Source organism: Caretta caretta, chromosome 3 (genome assembly GCF_965140235.1).
Source record: "Caretta caretta isolate rCarCar2 chromosome 3, rCarCar1.hap1, whole genome shotgun sequence".
Lineage (NCBI taxonomy): Eukaryota > Metazoa > Chordata > Testudines > Cheloniidae > Caretta > Caretta caretta.
Window position 1 is genome coordinate 73,335,874 of NC_134208.1, and position 17,273 is coordinate 73,353,146.

Sequence of the window (17,273 nt, forward strand, 5' to 3'; positions counted from 1 at the left end):
CAGGAACTCTGGTCTGTTTGAACAGCTGTAGGAAGGGACTTTCTTCCCAGACCAGAAAATAACTGTTGGGTATGTTGAAATGCCTATAGTTATCCTTGGGGACCCAGCCTACCCCTATCTCCCAATGCTCATGAAGCCATACACAGGCAGCCTGGACAGTAGTAAGGAGCTGTTCAACTATAGGCTGAGCAAGGGCAGAATGGTGGTAGAATGTGCCTTTGGACGTTTAAAAATGTGCTGGCACAGTTTACTGACTGGATTAGACCTCAGCTAAACCAATATTCCCACTGTTATTACTGCTTGCTGTGTGCTCCACAATATCTGTGAGAGTAAGGGGGGAGACGTTTATGGCGGGGTGGGAGGTTGAGGCAAATCGCCTGGCCGCTGATTACGCACAGCCCGACACCAGGGTGATTAGAAGAGCACAGCAGGGCACGCTGCGCATCAGAGAAGCTTTGAAAACCAGTTTCATGACTGGCCAGGCTATGGTGTGACAGTTCTGTTTGTTTCTTCCTGCCCCCTTGGTTCACTCTACTTCCCTGTAAGCCAACCCCACTCCCACCTTTGATCACCACTTGCAGAGGCAATAAAGTCATTGTTGTTTCAAAATCATGCATTCTGTATTAATTCATCATACAAATAGGGTGATAACTGCCAAGGTTTCCTGGGAGTTGTGGGGGAGGAGGGAAGTACTGGGTAGGGTGGTGGATGAGGGCAGGAGGTAAGAGCAAGGCCACACTGCACTTCTAAAGTTATTGAATGCCAGCCTTCTGTTGCTTGGGCAGTCCCCTAGGGTGGAGTGGTTGGGTGCCAGGAGCCCCCTGCCCCACATTCTTGGGCATCTGGGTGAGGAGGCTATGGAACTTGGGGAGGAGGGTGGGCGGCTACACAAGGGCTGCAGCTGCGGTCTGTGCTCCTGCTGCCTTTCCTGCAGCTCCACCAGATGCTAGAGCATATCAGTTTGATCCCCCAGTAGCCTCAGCATTGCATCCTGCCTCCTTTCATCACGCTGCCGCCACCTCTCCTCTTGCTCCTGCAAGCTCTCATCTTGCTTATCCCTCCTGTCCTCACATTCATTTTCTGCTTTCCTGGACTCTGCTATTGTTTGCCTCCATGCATTCTGCTGAGCTCTTTTAGTGCGGGAGGACTGCATGAGCTCAGAGAACATTTCATGGCGAATGCATTTTTTTCACCTTCTTCTCTGCGCTAGCCTCTAGGATGGAGATGATAGGGGGAGCATTGAAACATTTGCAGCTGCGAGAGGAAAAAAAGGGAAACTAGTATTTAAAAAGATACATTTTAGATAACAATGGGTAGACTCTTTCACGGAGAACCAAGCTGTTAACATTACATAGCACATGTGCTTTCGGCACAAGGTAGCATTTTGACTCTTATATTGAGGGCCTCCCAGTTTGGTGTGAGAGATCACACACGCAGGGCCGGGCAACAGAATTCGGCTTGCAGGCAGCCTGGTAAGCCAGTCTTTTGGCTTCTTCAGCCTTCATAACATGTGGGAATGGTTTCAAACAGCAGCGACCTCCTTTCCCATACCAAGCACCCGTTGGGTTGGCCATTTAAAAGGAGGGGCTGTGGTTTTTGGGTTAATGTGCAGCACAAACCCAACTAACCCCCCCCCCCCCAATTCTCTGGGATGATCGCTTCACCCCTCCCCGCACCGTGTGACTAGTATCAGGGATCCTGCCAGCCAAACATGAACAGCTCAGCATGAACAGGCCCCACCCACCCCCCGCACCGCGTGGCTAACAACGGGGATGATTTCTTTTCAGCCACAGGCAAAACAGCCCAGCAGGAACGGCCACCTCTTAATGTCCCCTTAATAATGTCCCTGGAGGATTTCCACTCCATCCCCAGACACATTAACAGACTTTTCCAGTAGCTGTACTGGCTGCAAATGCATCCCAAGTCTTCAGGGCAAATTAATCATTAAACACTCTTGCTTTTAAACCATGTATTATATTTACAAAGGTACACTCACCAGAGGTGCCTTCTCTGGCTTCGTGGTCCGGGAGCCCACCTTGGGAGGGCTGGGAGGGTATTGGCTCCAGAGTGATAAACAGTTCCTGGCTGTCGGGGAGACTGGTTTCTCTGCTTGCCTGTTGTGCACTATCCTCATCCTCCTCTTCGTCATCATCTTCCTCGTCCCCAAAATCCTCATCCCTGTTGCGTGAGACTCCCCCCTTGTAGGTGTCCACGGACAGGGGTGGGGTAGTTGTAGGGGCACTCCCTAGAATTGCATGCAGCTCATCATAGAAGCGGCATGTCTGGGGCTCTGACTCGGAGCAGCCATTTGCCTCTTTGGTTTTTTGGTAAGCTTGCCTGAGCTCCTTAAGTTTCACACGGCACTGCTGCGGGTCCCTGTTATAGCCTCTGTCCATCACGTCCTTGCAGATTTTTTCAAATATTTTGGCATTTCGTCTTTTGGAAAGGAGTTCTGATAGCATGGATTCGTCTCCCAATACAGCGATCAGATCCAGTACCTACCGTTCGTCCATGCTGGAGCTCTTTTGTGATTCTGGGACTACATGGTCACCTCTGCTGATGAGCTCTGCGTGGTCACCTCTGCTGATGAACTCGCCACGGTGGCCAAACAGGAAATTAAATTCAAAACTTCCCGGTGCTTTTCCTGTGTACCTGGCTAGTGCATCTGAATTGAAAGTGCTGTCCAGAGTGGTCACAATGGAGCACTCTGGGATAGCTCCCAGAGGCTAATACCGTCAAATTGCATCCACACTAACCCAAATTCGACCCGGCGATGTCGATTTCAGCGCTACTCCCCTCGTTGGGGAGGAGTACAGAAATTGATTTTAAGATCCCTTTAATACAACAAAAATGGCTTCGTTGTGTGAACGGGTGCAGGGTTAAATCAATCTAACACAGCTAAATTCAACCTAAACTCGTAGTGTAGACCAGGGCTAAGTGTGGATTTTCCCTGATCCATCCCAATCCAAATTCCTTTCTGCTAATGCTCATGCAGGAAAGTCTCCATGGATCTATGTTATATATCAGGGATGAACAAGTACACTTGGGGTCAACTCCCCCGATACTTACTTACCACCTTTGTGCAGCATAACTGCACTGGTTCCATAGAGGAGGGGTCAGGGCTTACCCTCATAAAAAGATTAAGGGCATACAGTTAGATTACTGAATATTAGAATAATCAACTGCAGAAGATGTCTTTATTGCTTTAAAGGAGGCCTTTATACTTAAGCAAATGTGATAAAAAGAATATTTCTGTGAAGTGACGTATCTAATGTCTTTCTGTGTTCCCTTTTGCAGTTATTGAAGATTAATTTTAATACAGGTTCTCTCTAGCACAGCAGTGTTGTCCTCCTACCCACATCTCTTGAAGTCATAGAGTATATATTACAACATAATTTACCGACACAGAAAAAATTGGTATCACAACTTCCAAGGTTTACCCATTAAAAAAAATTCATGTTCAACAACCAAATCACTTAAATGAACAAAGAAAACATGTGGCATTGTAGGAAATTATCATGCTAAATTCTAGAACAACATTGACTGCAATATTGATTATAACAAAGGAAGAGAATGCAAGATAAGTACATGGCGTGCATTTAATATTTGTACTGTCCTTTCCTTCACACTATCCAAGACCATTTCACTACGATAAATAGAGTGGAACAAGGAGGTTAATGTTTACAATAATATGTCATACAAGAGATGTTTAAAGTGTAATGTTATGTAGGTAACAATTTTCCTGGTCATAAAGCTGAGTTAACTTAAGAGAAACCAGTTTAAATTAGACAGCATATATCAAATCATACTGGTGAAATGACATACTTGAAACCAACTGCAGTGGCATTTCCTACTGGATTTATATTCATTCACTTTCGAATAAATCTGTGATGTGCTGAGCAACTTCTACTGAAGCTAACGGGTTGTTCAGCCTGTGTGAGAAATGAAAAAAATTGAATAAAGATTTCAGGATTTGTCCTCTTGATTTTCAGTAAAGTATTAAATATCATTGTCATATCATTACCCAATTCAGCAAAGCACTTGAGAAAATCTTCATTGACTTCAATGGGATTTATACTCCTACCTAAGTGCTTTGCTGAACTGGGGCCTCAAACATTTATAATGATTGTTAAATGATCAGTTTAAAATATACAGGGATCAATTTTCAGAGATGGGCCTCCATGTGAAACTAATTGCAGGTGCTATATTGCACCCACAATTTATTGTGTGGGCAATTTAGAACCCTGGCAGACAATTTACACTCTGTCTTTTCTCAAAAAGAAAAGGAGTACTTGTAGCACCTTAGAGACTAACCAATTTATTTGAGCATGAGCTTTCATGAGCTACAGCTCACTTCATCAGATGTATACCGTGGAAACTGCAGCAGACTTTATATACACACAGAGATCATGAAACAATACCTCCTCCCACCCCACTCTCCTGCTGGTAATAGCTTATCTAAAGTGATCATCAGGTGGGCCATTTCCAGCACAAATCCAGGTTTTCTCACCCTCCACCCCCCCACACAAATTCACTCTCCTGCTGGTGCTAGCCCATCCAAAGTGACAACTCTTTACATAATCAAGTCGGGCTATTTCCTGCATAAATCCAGGTTTTCTCACACCCCCCCCCCACCCCCATACACACACAAACTCACTCTCCTGCTGGTAATAGCTCATCTAAACTGACCACTCTCCAAGTTTAAATCCAAGTTAAACCAGAACATCCTGGGGGGAGGGGGGGTGGGAAAAAACCAGAGGAAACAGGCTACCTTGCATAATGACTTAGCCACTCCCAGTCTCTATTTAAGCCTAAATTAATAGTATCCAATTTGCAAATGAATTCCAATTCAGCAGTTTCTCGCTGGAGTCTGGATTTGAAGATTTTTTGTTTTAAGATAGCGACCTTCATGTCTGTGATTGCGTGACCAGAGAGATTGAAGTGTTCTCCGACTGGTTTATGAATGTTATAATTCTTGACATCTGATTTGTGTCCATTTATTCTTTTACGTAGAGACTGTCCAGTTTGACCAATGTACATGGCAGAGGGGCATTGCTGGCACATGATGGCATATATCACATTGGTGGATGTGCAGGTGAACGAGCCTCTGATAGTGTGGCTGATGTTATTAGGCCCTGTGATGGTGTCCCCTGAATAGATATGTGGGCACAATTGGCAACGGGCTTTGTTGCAAGGATAAGTTCCTGGGTTAGTGGTTCTGTTGTGTGGTATGTGGTTGTTGGTGAGTATTTGCTTCATGTTGCGGGGCTGTCTGTAGGCAAGGACTGGCCTGTCTCCCAGTGGATGGGCAGGTTTGTGCTTGGGGCGGCTAGCACATGCCGCTGTTGCCACTGCCTGTGCTACTGCAGCGACACCCCCATGTTTAGTGCCCGGCTTTAGTGAGAGCCGGTGCGAGCACCCCTAGCTCCAGGTGCAGGCATCTCTTTGAGTCATTTTCAATCAGGGCACATTCAGTCTTTGATCTCCCTGCTGAGGATGCTTAAATAGTGCTATTTGTTGGTGGGGGGTTATTTCTTAATGGAGCCACAGAACTAGATTAACATGACTAATTCATTTCTCAGAGTCCGTGCAATAGCTGTTAGACTGTCCCAGCCTTCATTCAAGAATAATCTGAGCCACATTCAAACCAGTGTGTCAGATGTGAAATGCTCTGTATTACATTACTGAACCCAGCAGCCATTACTAGTCCTCTGATATCTTGTGCTTTTGAGGGACTAACTACAGCTCCTAAACATTATCCATTCATCTTCTGTCAGCTTCCAAAAAATAAAACAAGATTTTCCAAACAGGGCATAGAGTTTGACCCAAAGCAGTTACATAACATTTAGCAAAACCTGTACATTTATATGATTCTGTCTGAAATATTAATCCCTAGTGCCTGAAACACCTCAAAGAGGCCTGGTTTTCAGCAGCTGAGTACTCAGTGCTTTTTAAAACTGGCCTCTTCAAAGTGTCTGATATTAATAAATTAATAATAAATATTAAATGATAATAAATAAATAATCTCCAGCTCTTATACAGAACTTTTTATCAGTTGACCTTGAACACTTCACAAAGGAAGTAAATATTTTTATCCCTGTTTTACAGAAGGAGAAAATGAGGCACAGAGAGGTGAACTTGCCCTTCAGGCCAGTGACAAAGTCAGGAACAGAACCTAGATGTCCTGAGTCACAGTCCAGTGCTCTAACTGCTATGTTTACTGCTGTAAACACTAGTCTCTTTTAAAATATTAGGCCTAAAGTTTTATTTTTGTGATGCACCTAGAGCACTGTTAGGTGCTCAAAAGTAAACAAAATAATAACAGCAATATTTTTGGGGGGAAATAGATTTTTTTCTTATTTAAAATGAATTGCACTGCTCAGTAAAATATCTATAATAGGATTTTCTACTTAAATGTCATAAATGATCTACAATTTCAATTACAGATTAGGAGGCAAAGGTCATTTTGAAAGTTAACAAACTTTGTTAGCAGTTCTTTTCATGGGAAAAAAGAAATTTGCAAAATAATACGGAATCTGCTATATTATAGGCAGTACAGGTAATGACACCTCTAATTAATGTTGTCTCAAATTTTCAGTTGCTTCTAATGTTGCCAGACTTGGAACCATTTGGGTTGAAATATTCCATGCCAAGGTGTCTGGGAAATGCTGAATTGTTTTGGACATTTCCGTTAAAATGTTTCAGCCATTGCTAAGAACAAAGCTACAGAAAAACAGATTGGTTTGTCCCTGTGAGAAAATGTTTTACAGTCATTTCATTAGATGCTGTAGCATGTCCATGCTTTGGAGAAGGGATTTCAAATTTGTCAAGGGATCACTTTTGTGTCAGAGAGGGGACTTTTCCATCCTTATAAAAATTTACCCACATTTGGCCAAATTAGAATGCCCTGAAAAATATACATTTGCACATATTCAGTAGAGATTTGTAAGAGTTTGGCAGCTGAATTCTCTGAAGAGTCCATCTGTACTGCATGTGCTCCAGTCCTCCACAGATTCTATGTGCAACCAGACTGTGCATGTGTCATCCCACAAAGCGATTGAGCGTGCTCTGTCGAGGGACTGCAAGGACTAAGCAGGACTTTCCTTGAAATTGCTCTTCTTGGCTGCTGGGGGGTCACAGTAGGGGCAAAATCTGGAATTAAGAGCAGGGAAGCTCTCACCTGGGCTCTCACCCCCCACAGACACACACTTTTGAGCTCAGGAGAGAGAGGGCATAAGGTCTATGGGGGGAAGGAGATAGGAATAGGAGCAGAGGGAAGGGTATGGGGCAGAAGAGGGGGTCATTTCCTGCATACCCAACTTTAGGGACTTGGTGCCTGAGCACTTACAACAGCAACTGAGGTCAATGGGAATTGTGCTTTTAATATCTAAAGTATTATAAAATACTAAGTAGTCTGAACAATCCAGCCCCAATGCTCCTCAAATTGGGCATCCAAAATTAGTTGACACCTGACAATTTTGTCCTTAATCTTTTTACAGCAGTTCCCAATGTGTAAAACTGGGATAACAACACTTCACCTCACACTAGTGAGAGAGATAAATTCATTAATATTTGTAAAGCACTAAGTGTGATGAATTGGGACTCTGTCAGTACAATTTATGAATTCTGTGTGACATTGTCAACTCTGTACATGTATGCTGCGAACTCCATTTTGAATGTGCTTGTCCTTTGCCTCCATGGTGGGCTGTAGTCCCAACACATACAGATACAGGGCTAACTATAGAGGGTAGCTGACTTTAAATGCCCAACCTAAAAAAATGGTTTAGCCTAGGAAGAGGTCTCCTTGGCAACAAAGCCACTTGGTCAGGAGCCTGTGACCTGGCAGGAGGCTGAACCAGGAGACATCTGACAGGGGCCTTAAGGTTTTAACAGCTCTTCTGCTCAGGGGCCATTTTCTCCATAAGAGAAAAAGACCACTCGGAGTGTAAGTGTATGCATGTTAAATGAATCACAATTACTATGTTCCCCTTGAGAGAGTTAAAATATAATCCAGAAGCTTCACCCCTTTGGGATGGAGTTCTGGGTGAGGATGTGTTTAAATACAAAGGCATCTGAAGAGTCACCATTTTGCCCAGGAATTAGGCAGCTGGACAGCAGGTTGCAGATCTCAGAAGGGGGTCCCAGATAGAAGGTCTGTGCTCTGAGTTTGTACCTAGGGACCCTGAGATTGGTACTCCAGTGGCTTAAAACTCTCAGGGATCCAGGGAAACAGAGACTTGGATTTCCTGATAGTAGTCCAGTGGGTGACTAGAAAGATCCGCCCAGACAGTGAGATCCTGCGGTGAGAGCACCACAGAAAAGGCCATGAGAGAATTAATAATTATGTATACAGTGCAGTCTTTGATTAATGTGCAGTAGTCAGGCATGAGACCACACACTGAATGACAAGGATAAAAAAATGAATAGCTTCCCATTCAATTATCACTATATATTCTGTGCACTGAATGAGGCAGGGGTCCCATGGGAAAAATAGTGTGTGATTATGTAATTAAAGACTGTATCAGAATGCATACACACACAACGGAGCTTAATAAAGTTGCATGGATAGCCTTAGTTAGGGCATTTCCTAATTTTTGAGTGCTTGACTTCGAAACCATACGATTTTTAATGTCAAGTGTTTCTGTATGTGCGTGTATGTGTATTATATGACCAGCTCTGTACATTTGTCCTGAATGACTAGCGCAGTATTTTTCAGCCTCTGGATTGCAACCCTGCAGGGGGACACATGGAGATGGAGGGGATCATGTCACCAAAGACAATCAGGGGTTGGCCCAAGACATCAAAAATGTTATTACAACCGAAGCAAAGAAACTCTTGCTGTCCCATTCCCTGCACATCCTTGCTCTTCAAGTCAAGTATTTTCTGTCAACCTCTGAAAATACACACAAATAAATTATACATAAGCTTAGCATTGTTATCATTGATACCACTTACTCTTAATTTTGTAGTAAATGTAAAGGGGCCATGAAAATTTTTGACTTTCATTACAAGGTTGCCAAAGTTTAAGAAACACTGAAGTAGAAAAGTCCATTCACAGAATAGTTATAGGACTTATGATGTCCATTGTCTTCTTTTCTTCTTCTGTTTCCATTTTGTATTTCAATGCATGGTTTTTGTGTGGAATTGTTTGTATATATTAAATTAAGAGAACAATTTTGATGAAACTATAATGGTGGAACATTTCAATTGGAAGATAACAGAGATCATATACTCTCAAGTTCAAATCTCCAACAACTCAAGAGCTGCACCAGAGGACACATTCAGCAAAATATGAGGGCTGCAGAATATTAGAATGACTGGGTATTTTGCAGGAGATGAGAATATAATACTTCAGTGTATAATCCAATGAGCCAGATTTTAGTTCTTTATTAATTAGTAATTACTTTAAAACTTCAAACATTGGGTTTAATCTGTTTATAGTCAAGCTTTTGAAAGCCTTTTAATTTAGAATGAACTGTATTGCTCACTCTCCTTTTCAAAAAGGACAAAGTCACAAAGCAAGGATGTTTTCTTTGTATAATTTTTATTGCTATTTACCCAAATTTTATATAGCTAAAGATGTTTTTTCAGGACCTAGTTCCAGGAAAAAAATCTCAGTTACAAGGTACTAAACTACACATACTGATTGAACAGTCAGAATACTGAGTGGAAGCTTTAAAAAGCTACAAGTGCAAGTAATTGTAGAGGTTAATGCTACAAGCAAAAATGAATTATTACAATCAGCCATCATTTGTGAATCTTCACATTCAAAATCAGAAGCATCTACATTTCTAGATTAAATATATATTTGCAATAATCATCTCCCTAACAGTAATATGCAGGTATATGTAAATTACTCTGCCAAAAACTAAAGCTAATCTGAACCTGAACATTTCTGAAGTTCAGGACAGCTTGACTATTATTTTTCCCCAAAAGTGTATTTAACTTTTTATGCATCTCCACTCTCTTTTCTCCAGAAATGTAAAGTATTGTACAAAATGGATATAGTAGGAAGGCTTCTCTTACTAAATAAAACCTGAAAGAAGGAAGTGCCACAAAAACCATTTAATGAGATTACTGATCTCAAACTACTCCACACAGATTGACTATATTTTTTAAAAATGAAAAGGTGAGACATTGGTCGGGGAGTCAAAGGAATGTTTTGTTGGGAGATAAGGGAGACTGGTGGAAAAGTCAGAAGAAAAATGTGTCCTCTTTCCTCATCTCCCCTTTTCAGAGTCAAAAGCTGGAACACTTTATAATAAGAGGCCAGGTATGAGATAACCTTATTTAGCACTTTGTGATTACCATTTTCTCACAGTCCTCTCCTCCTCCTAATCTTTCTTCCATTCTAGCTATTCCCCTGACATCTCTCACTTTTTCACATCCCCTGCCAGTCTTTACACATCACTAATTCAGCCACTTCTTCATTCACCAGTTGATTCCAATCTTGCCTACCCTTAACACTGTCAAATGCCACCCACGTGCATCAATAGGTGGGGTAAATTGATGGGGCCAGAAGTTAAAGGGGGACTCTTGCCAAGGGACCAGTGCTTCATTGTGGTATATGTATTGCCACCCTTACTTGTGCTGCTGCTGGCCCAGCTCTGAAGGCAGCACCGCCGCCAGCAGCAGCTGCATTCAGGCCATCCAGCTTGAGCCCCGACACCTCTTTCATTACAAATTAAGCACTGCAAGGGACAGTGGGTAGCTCCTCTCTCTGGGATTCTTTGGAGAGTGATGGGAAAAGATGTGGCCAGAAAGCCAGGTGGCTCAGGGTATTACAAGGACATCACCTTCATTGCGTTTTTTTTCCTATACTGGTGACAGTCCACTATTTAGGGAGCAAACTTTCAGAACAAAAAAGTCTGTTTCCGGTGTGACAAACAACCTATGATCCATATTGTAAATAGACTGTTGGCTAAGACTGCTCAGGTAATGAGGCTGGTGAGGGCCTTCATTTTACGCTGCCTATAGTTTAACATCCATTTTCATGTAGTCCTTATCCTGGTAGTGGATAACAGTGTTGCTGATGCTCTCCCAATTCAGGACAACAGATTCTGGGAACTTGTTCCCTGGCCAGCAAGAATCAGTAGGCAATGCCCCAACAACTCTGCAACCTTGGCTCAAGACAGCTGTGGGACTAGTTGAAGATTTGGTTGCCCACAAACTCTGAGTGCCTATAAAGCCAGCCTTTCAGAGTTCATGGAATTTAGGGCACAGGAAGGGCTTCACCGTGGGTGGCTCAGATTCACACAGCAGGTGGTGCAATATGTCGTGTCTTTGACCCACCACTGTTTGGTTCTCTCCATTACCTCTGGTTGGCTAGCAGACCTGTCCTACTGGAGTAGGTTGCTGGGTTTTCCACACCCATGAAGGCATTTCATAGTGTGGAAACTCTTAGAAGGGTAGTACAGGAGGGGCAGGCACAGGAGGCATGAGAGATTACCAGTAACACTGGAAACCCTGACAGGATTAGTACAGGCTCTGCCATGGGTCTGCAGCTCTGGGAGGGAGGCCATTTTATTTAAGGCGGCATTTGTTGTTGCTTTCTTTGACAATTTTAGAGTGAGTGATCTGGTGCCTATGGCAACTGCAGAGAGGTCACAACGTGTGTTAAACATTACCGACTATCTGAAGGAGTGGTGTGCCTGCACTTAAGGTACTCAAAACCAGACCAGAAAGGAAAGGGGCCTTATGTGGCATGAAGGAATGTGTAGACGGACATTTGTGCCCCATAAAGGGAGGCAATAAGAGCCTTGATAAAGCCATATCAAGGCAGTAAGAGCTTTGATAAAAATCCAGGGCTGAAGCTGGGACTGCTGATCAAACACGCTGCTGTCAGCTGCCTGACAAAGTACTGGTATGGCACAGTATTGATAAAAACTTTTCACTACTGCTGTCTTGACCCCCCTCCCCCAAATTGGTATTCATTCTTTCAGGATTGGGGCAGAGACATCAGTGTCTGTAGGGGTTTTTGGCCCATAGCAGGTGCAGGCAACAGAGCGTTGGATTTTGGTCTGCACCAAGGGAAAGATGGCATGGAATGGCAAAATATAACTAACCCAATGCACTTGTTTGTTTCTGAAGTTGCACAGAGCATATGCAATATCTGGATTTGTGGGTATTCTACAGTGCATTGGGCCCACAAAAAGGCAGCCAGGATGGCAGCAGGATCTCAACTGGCCTTCAGGGCTGAAGCAGTTCGCATCCAGTGCTTTGGCAGAAGAGGCATGCTTTGGGATCAGCTCATGACACTTCTACACTCACTAATAAGCAATATGCACCCACTCACATCCTGGTTATTCACCTCCGGCAGAATGATCTTGGGAGCTGTACAGGAGTCAACTTAAGGGACAGAATCTAGAGGGATGTTAGTTTAATTAGGCAATCATGCCGGAGATGAGGTTAGTATGGTTTGAAATGCTCATAAGGTGGGTAACCACAGACCCACCCCGCATGGACAAGACTAGAAAGCAAGTGAATAGAGAGGTCACTAAGATATTCCTGGACACAGAGGATTCTGTTACAATTGGCCAGAAGTTTTCAGGGATGATGGAATACATTTGTCAGATGGAGATGTTGACATATGGCTACAGGATGTGAGGGAATGGGCTGGACAGAAATTGTGATAGCAGGTAGTGCTGTTTGGTAGGGGGAGTGACTAAGCGAGTTGCTAGTACCCTCTGATGCCAGTTTCCAGTGCGGTTAAGAGAATAAAATGAACAGTTCTCAGAGATAGAAGAGCTGGGATTTTGGTGATGGGCCTTGGGCTCCTGTGATACCTCTGTTCCCCTTGCAGGGGAGAAAGTGCTAGGACTCAGAAAGAGCTGAGAGTAGCAGGAGAGGTAAATTAGTGGGAGGAATATCGTAGTGTACACACCTCCACTGTACTGTCGATGAAAGCAGACTAAATCATCAATGATTTAGATAATGGCATAGAGAGTACGCTTATAAAGTTTGCAGATGATACCAAGCTGGAAGGGGTTGCAAGTGCTTTGGAAAATAGGATTAAAATTCAAAATGATCTGGACAGACTGGAGAAATGGCCTGAAGTAAACAGGATGAAATTAAATAAGGACAAATGCAAAGTAATTCATTTAGGAAGGAACAATCAGTTGCACACATACAAAATGGGAAATGACTGCCTAGAAAAGAGTACTGCGGAAAGGGATCTGGGAGTCATAGCGGATCACAAGCTTAATATGAGTAATATGTGTAACACTGTTGCAAAAAAAGGAAAAACATCATTCTGGGATGTATTAGCAGGAGTGTTGTAAACAAGACATGAGAAGTAATTCTTCTGCTCTACTCTGCAGTGATTAGGCCTCAACTGGAGTATTGTGTCCAGTTCTGGACGCCACAGTTCAGGAAAGATGTGGAGAAACAGGAGAAAGTCCAGAGAAGAGCAAGAAAAATGATTAAGGGTTTAGAAAACATGACCTATGAGGGAAGATTGAAAATTGGGTTTGTTTAGTCTGGAAAAGAGAAGACTGAGAGCGGCCATGATAACAGTTTTCAAGTACATAAAAGGTTGTTGCAAGGAGGAGAGAGAAAAATTGTTCTTCTTAACTTCTGAGGATAGGACAAGAAGCAATGTGCTTAAATTGCAGCAAAGGATGTTTAGGTTAGGAAAAACTTCCTAACTGTCAGGGTGGTTAAGCACTGGAATAAATTGCCTAGGGAGGTTGTGGAATCTCCATCACTGGAGATTTTTAAGAGAAGGTTAGACAAACACCTGTCAGGAATGGTCTGGCAATAATACTTAGTCCTGCCATAAGTGCAGGTGTCTGGACTACATGACCTCTCGAGGTCCCTTCCAGTCCTATGATTCTATGAAAACTGTGTAGTGTAGACAAGGCCTTACAGACCTGTGTTCCCTGCTCTATGCCAGTTGCCTCTGCTGACTGCAGACCATGATCCTAGTGGGACAGTCTACTGGAGTCTTCAAGGAGGCCCATGGTGGCAGGAAATGGTACAACAACAAGCAATATGTCAGTCTGGAGTGTGGCTGTCTATTGAGATGTTATGGCTGTTAGTCCTACTACCCCTTAATAATAAGCTGCCTTCGAAATATGGGGTTCATACTATAAAAAGGGTTATAGTTCAGACTCCAGAGATGGCAGCGAGTCCTACATAAAGACATATTGGTCCCCCATAAACAAGAACAGAAGGCATTTTAAAAAAAGAGAAAAGCCTAACAACTTACCTAGCTGACAGATCCATCCTATGGTACAAGCTAAGCATGTGCTTAAGTTCCTTGCTGAATCAGAGTCTTAGAGAGGTAATTTAGTTAAAGCATAGAGCTAATTACACGTTTTCTTATTCTTTTGGAACCTCAGAAAAAGAGAATTTCAGCTTTGGAGGTTATACAAATAGCTATAACCACGTTCACCATTCCAGAAATGTGTTACACGCTATAGATTGAAAAAGCAACTCCAAACCTTGTTGGATAAGGTTTTCGGCAAATGGAGTCCATAAAGAAAACTGCATTCAATAGATTGAGACAGATCAATTTTTATGACTATCAAATTGCTTTACTATTTTATGCCTCACAAGCAGTGAAGAAGAATCTCTGATTGATGATGTTTCATGATATTCAATTAATTATATACAAAGATAAAGAGACAATGCTATTGCCTAGGGAACAGTAATAGATTACATGTTAAAGATTTATCAGTGATCCCAGCTAAGGAGTAAAATCAACACAAAAGCTGTAAGATACTGTTTATGATGATCTTTTCCACAACATTATGTTTATAATGGAGGGCAAAATATTTGAGGCTAATGCCTGGCTCACCTCATGCAGCAAGCACGAGTCTCAGCTACCTTCTGCATGGTATCTGTATCATGTTCAACCGAACTGAAGTCAGAGGGTCAGTGTTCCCTGGTGGGACTGTTATTGATAGGACACCTGTAGAACAGGGAACGTGGGGGTTAGGCTTGAGGCACCTCTACCACATGGACAGAGCAATTCACGGGGTTTAATAAAGTTCCACTTGTTCAGCTTAAACTGCATTTAGATTCACTCTTTGCAAATGAAACATGATGGTGCATCTGAGCTCTGAGTTCTCTGCAGTGCAACAGCAGCAAGGCACTGTGAGCTGTGGAACTCCCTCTGAGGTGTGCTCCCTGTCCCCCCAGAGTCCTGGATTTTACATATGCAAATCTAGTCCAGTGATTGAACCTGTGGAAGGATGAGTTGGAGCTGTACACAGACCTGGCCATGTCGGAGGACAACAACAGCAGGAAAGTCAAACTGTTACTTTCCCTTAGATCAGATATTGTCCAGGATGATTACTTGTGTTAGCTGACACCCTCAGCAGGGCATTCATTGCAGCATCAACAAGTTTGGGGAAGGGGATCAGGATACTGAATCTATTAACATGTTGCTCTATTTCCTGTTTCAACAGCAAAGCAAATGAAAATCAAAGAGGCTACAGAAAATGACATTCAACTACAGTCAAGAGAACAATACTAGAATGGTGGCCAGAAGACAAAAGCCAAATACCAGTTGGAGCAGAATACATAGCTCTGCTCCCTGATAAAAGGGGGGTATACCTGCCGGTCGTGTGATAACAGCTAGCAGAAAGAGACTCTGTTACCACATGAGCTGCCCACCTGAACATGGGAAAAGGTGGCAGCGGACTTATTTGCATTCAAGAAAAAGAAGTACTTGATTACAGTCGACTACTGTTCAATTTTCTGCGAGGCTGAGGCCTGCCTGATACAGGAAGCAAGTCAGTGATTGGCAAACTGAAGGCCCACTTTTAAGAGATATGTCATTCCAGACACTATTCACTGACAAGAAACTCCAATTTACCTCAGAAGAACTCAAGGAATTTGCATGCAAATATGAGTTTGATCACCACTCCTCTCGTCCCTCCCCAGCATACTCACAGAGTAATGGTAAATTGAAATCAGCTGTGAAAAAAGCCAAGAGACTGTAACACAAGGTTATTTCTTCTGTTTCAGACCCCTTGTTAGGCATTTTTGGCACAAAGGAATATCTCATCAGAGGGGTGCCAAAACAGGCCTGCTCAGGCACTGATGGCACAAAGGACCAAAACCCAAAGGATGGGGACATCACTGAAAAGAGATGGCCAACAATCAGAGAATGCAAGCACTAGAGTACCACAGATCAGCTCAGGACTTACCAGCCCTGGAGACAGGCACTACAGTGAAGCTCTAGCCATTGGAGAGACCCCAGAAGGAGTGAACTAAAGGAACCATGTGGAGAGCAGTGGCACCCAGGTTCTATGACATGACTATTCAGGAGGGACAAGTGATCTGAAGGAACAGGAGGCACTTATGAGCCAACAGACAACACCCAGAGAGATGCTACTGAGGTACAGAGATCACAGAACAGAGATACATAGAACCATCTGGAAGCCAACCCCACAGGAATGGAGGAGACTGGACAGATAGTTTGCTAGATTCGGAGACAGGTGACAGGGAGACAGACATAGGTCACTCCCAAGTTGGTTGCCTGTTGACACCAGATTATCTCAAAAACTATGTAACCAACTGAGTCTGTGGTAAAGACGAGACTTCAACTTGGCTATGTGCTAACAACCTCTGTCTGAAGGGACACAGGATCAGGCTCTATACATCAGTTATTGTTTTTATTGTTTATATTAAAATATTTATAAAATAGGGAAGATTTGTATCCTGATCAGTGAAACTGAAGTCAGCGAGCCAACGTTCCCTGGAGGGACTGTTATTGAGGGGTCACCCATGGAACAGGTAACCTGGGGGGGTTGGCTGGAAACAACTGAGCCACATGGGCAGAGCTGTCCTCGGGGTTTAATAAAGTTTCACTTGTTGAACTTAACACTCAGCTTCACTCTTTGCAAATGAAACGGACTCTGCATTCATGGAACAATAAGCAGGCCTGCCCCATTTGACAACGGATACGGAATTGCTTCACAACATGCACAACCCCACTCATCCCTGGAGTGGCGTCACTGGGGACTGACATCACTGGGAAGCAGTGCATCCCCCTACGTTCCTTCATAGGAAGCAAAGCCTGTCCAGATCCTTACTATGTAACCTTGTGTACATCACTTAACATAGGCTCAGTTTCCCCATCTGTAAAATGGGAGGAATGATACATTCAATTTCATATGGATGTTGTTAAGTATGACTACATAATGTGTTAGAAACCTGTTACAGGAAAAGAACCTCTTGGATTCCCAGTCCTTTGCTGGTTATTTCAGTGGCCTTTCCTCCTCCATATTTTTTTTCAAAATCCGTAAATGTGATTTTTTTGA

General features: G+C 43.1%; 1 long non-coding RNA gene across 1 annotated transcript in view; it reads right to left on the bottom strand.

Annotated features, from left to right (window-relative positions):
• Positions 1 to 3,282: 3,282 nt before the first annotated feature.
• Positions 3,283 to 17,273, bottom strand: part of LOC142071535 (uncharacterized) — a 206,923-nt gene continuing 192,932 nt past the window's right edge. The window contains exon 5 of the long non-coding RNA XR_012667615.1: positions 3,283 to 3,932. This is a non-coding gene — a long non-coding RNA (uncharacterized LOC142071535). The remainder of the gene's footprint in view (positions 3,933 to 17,273) is intronic.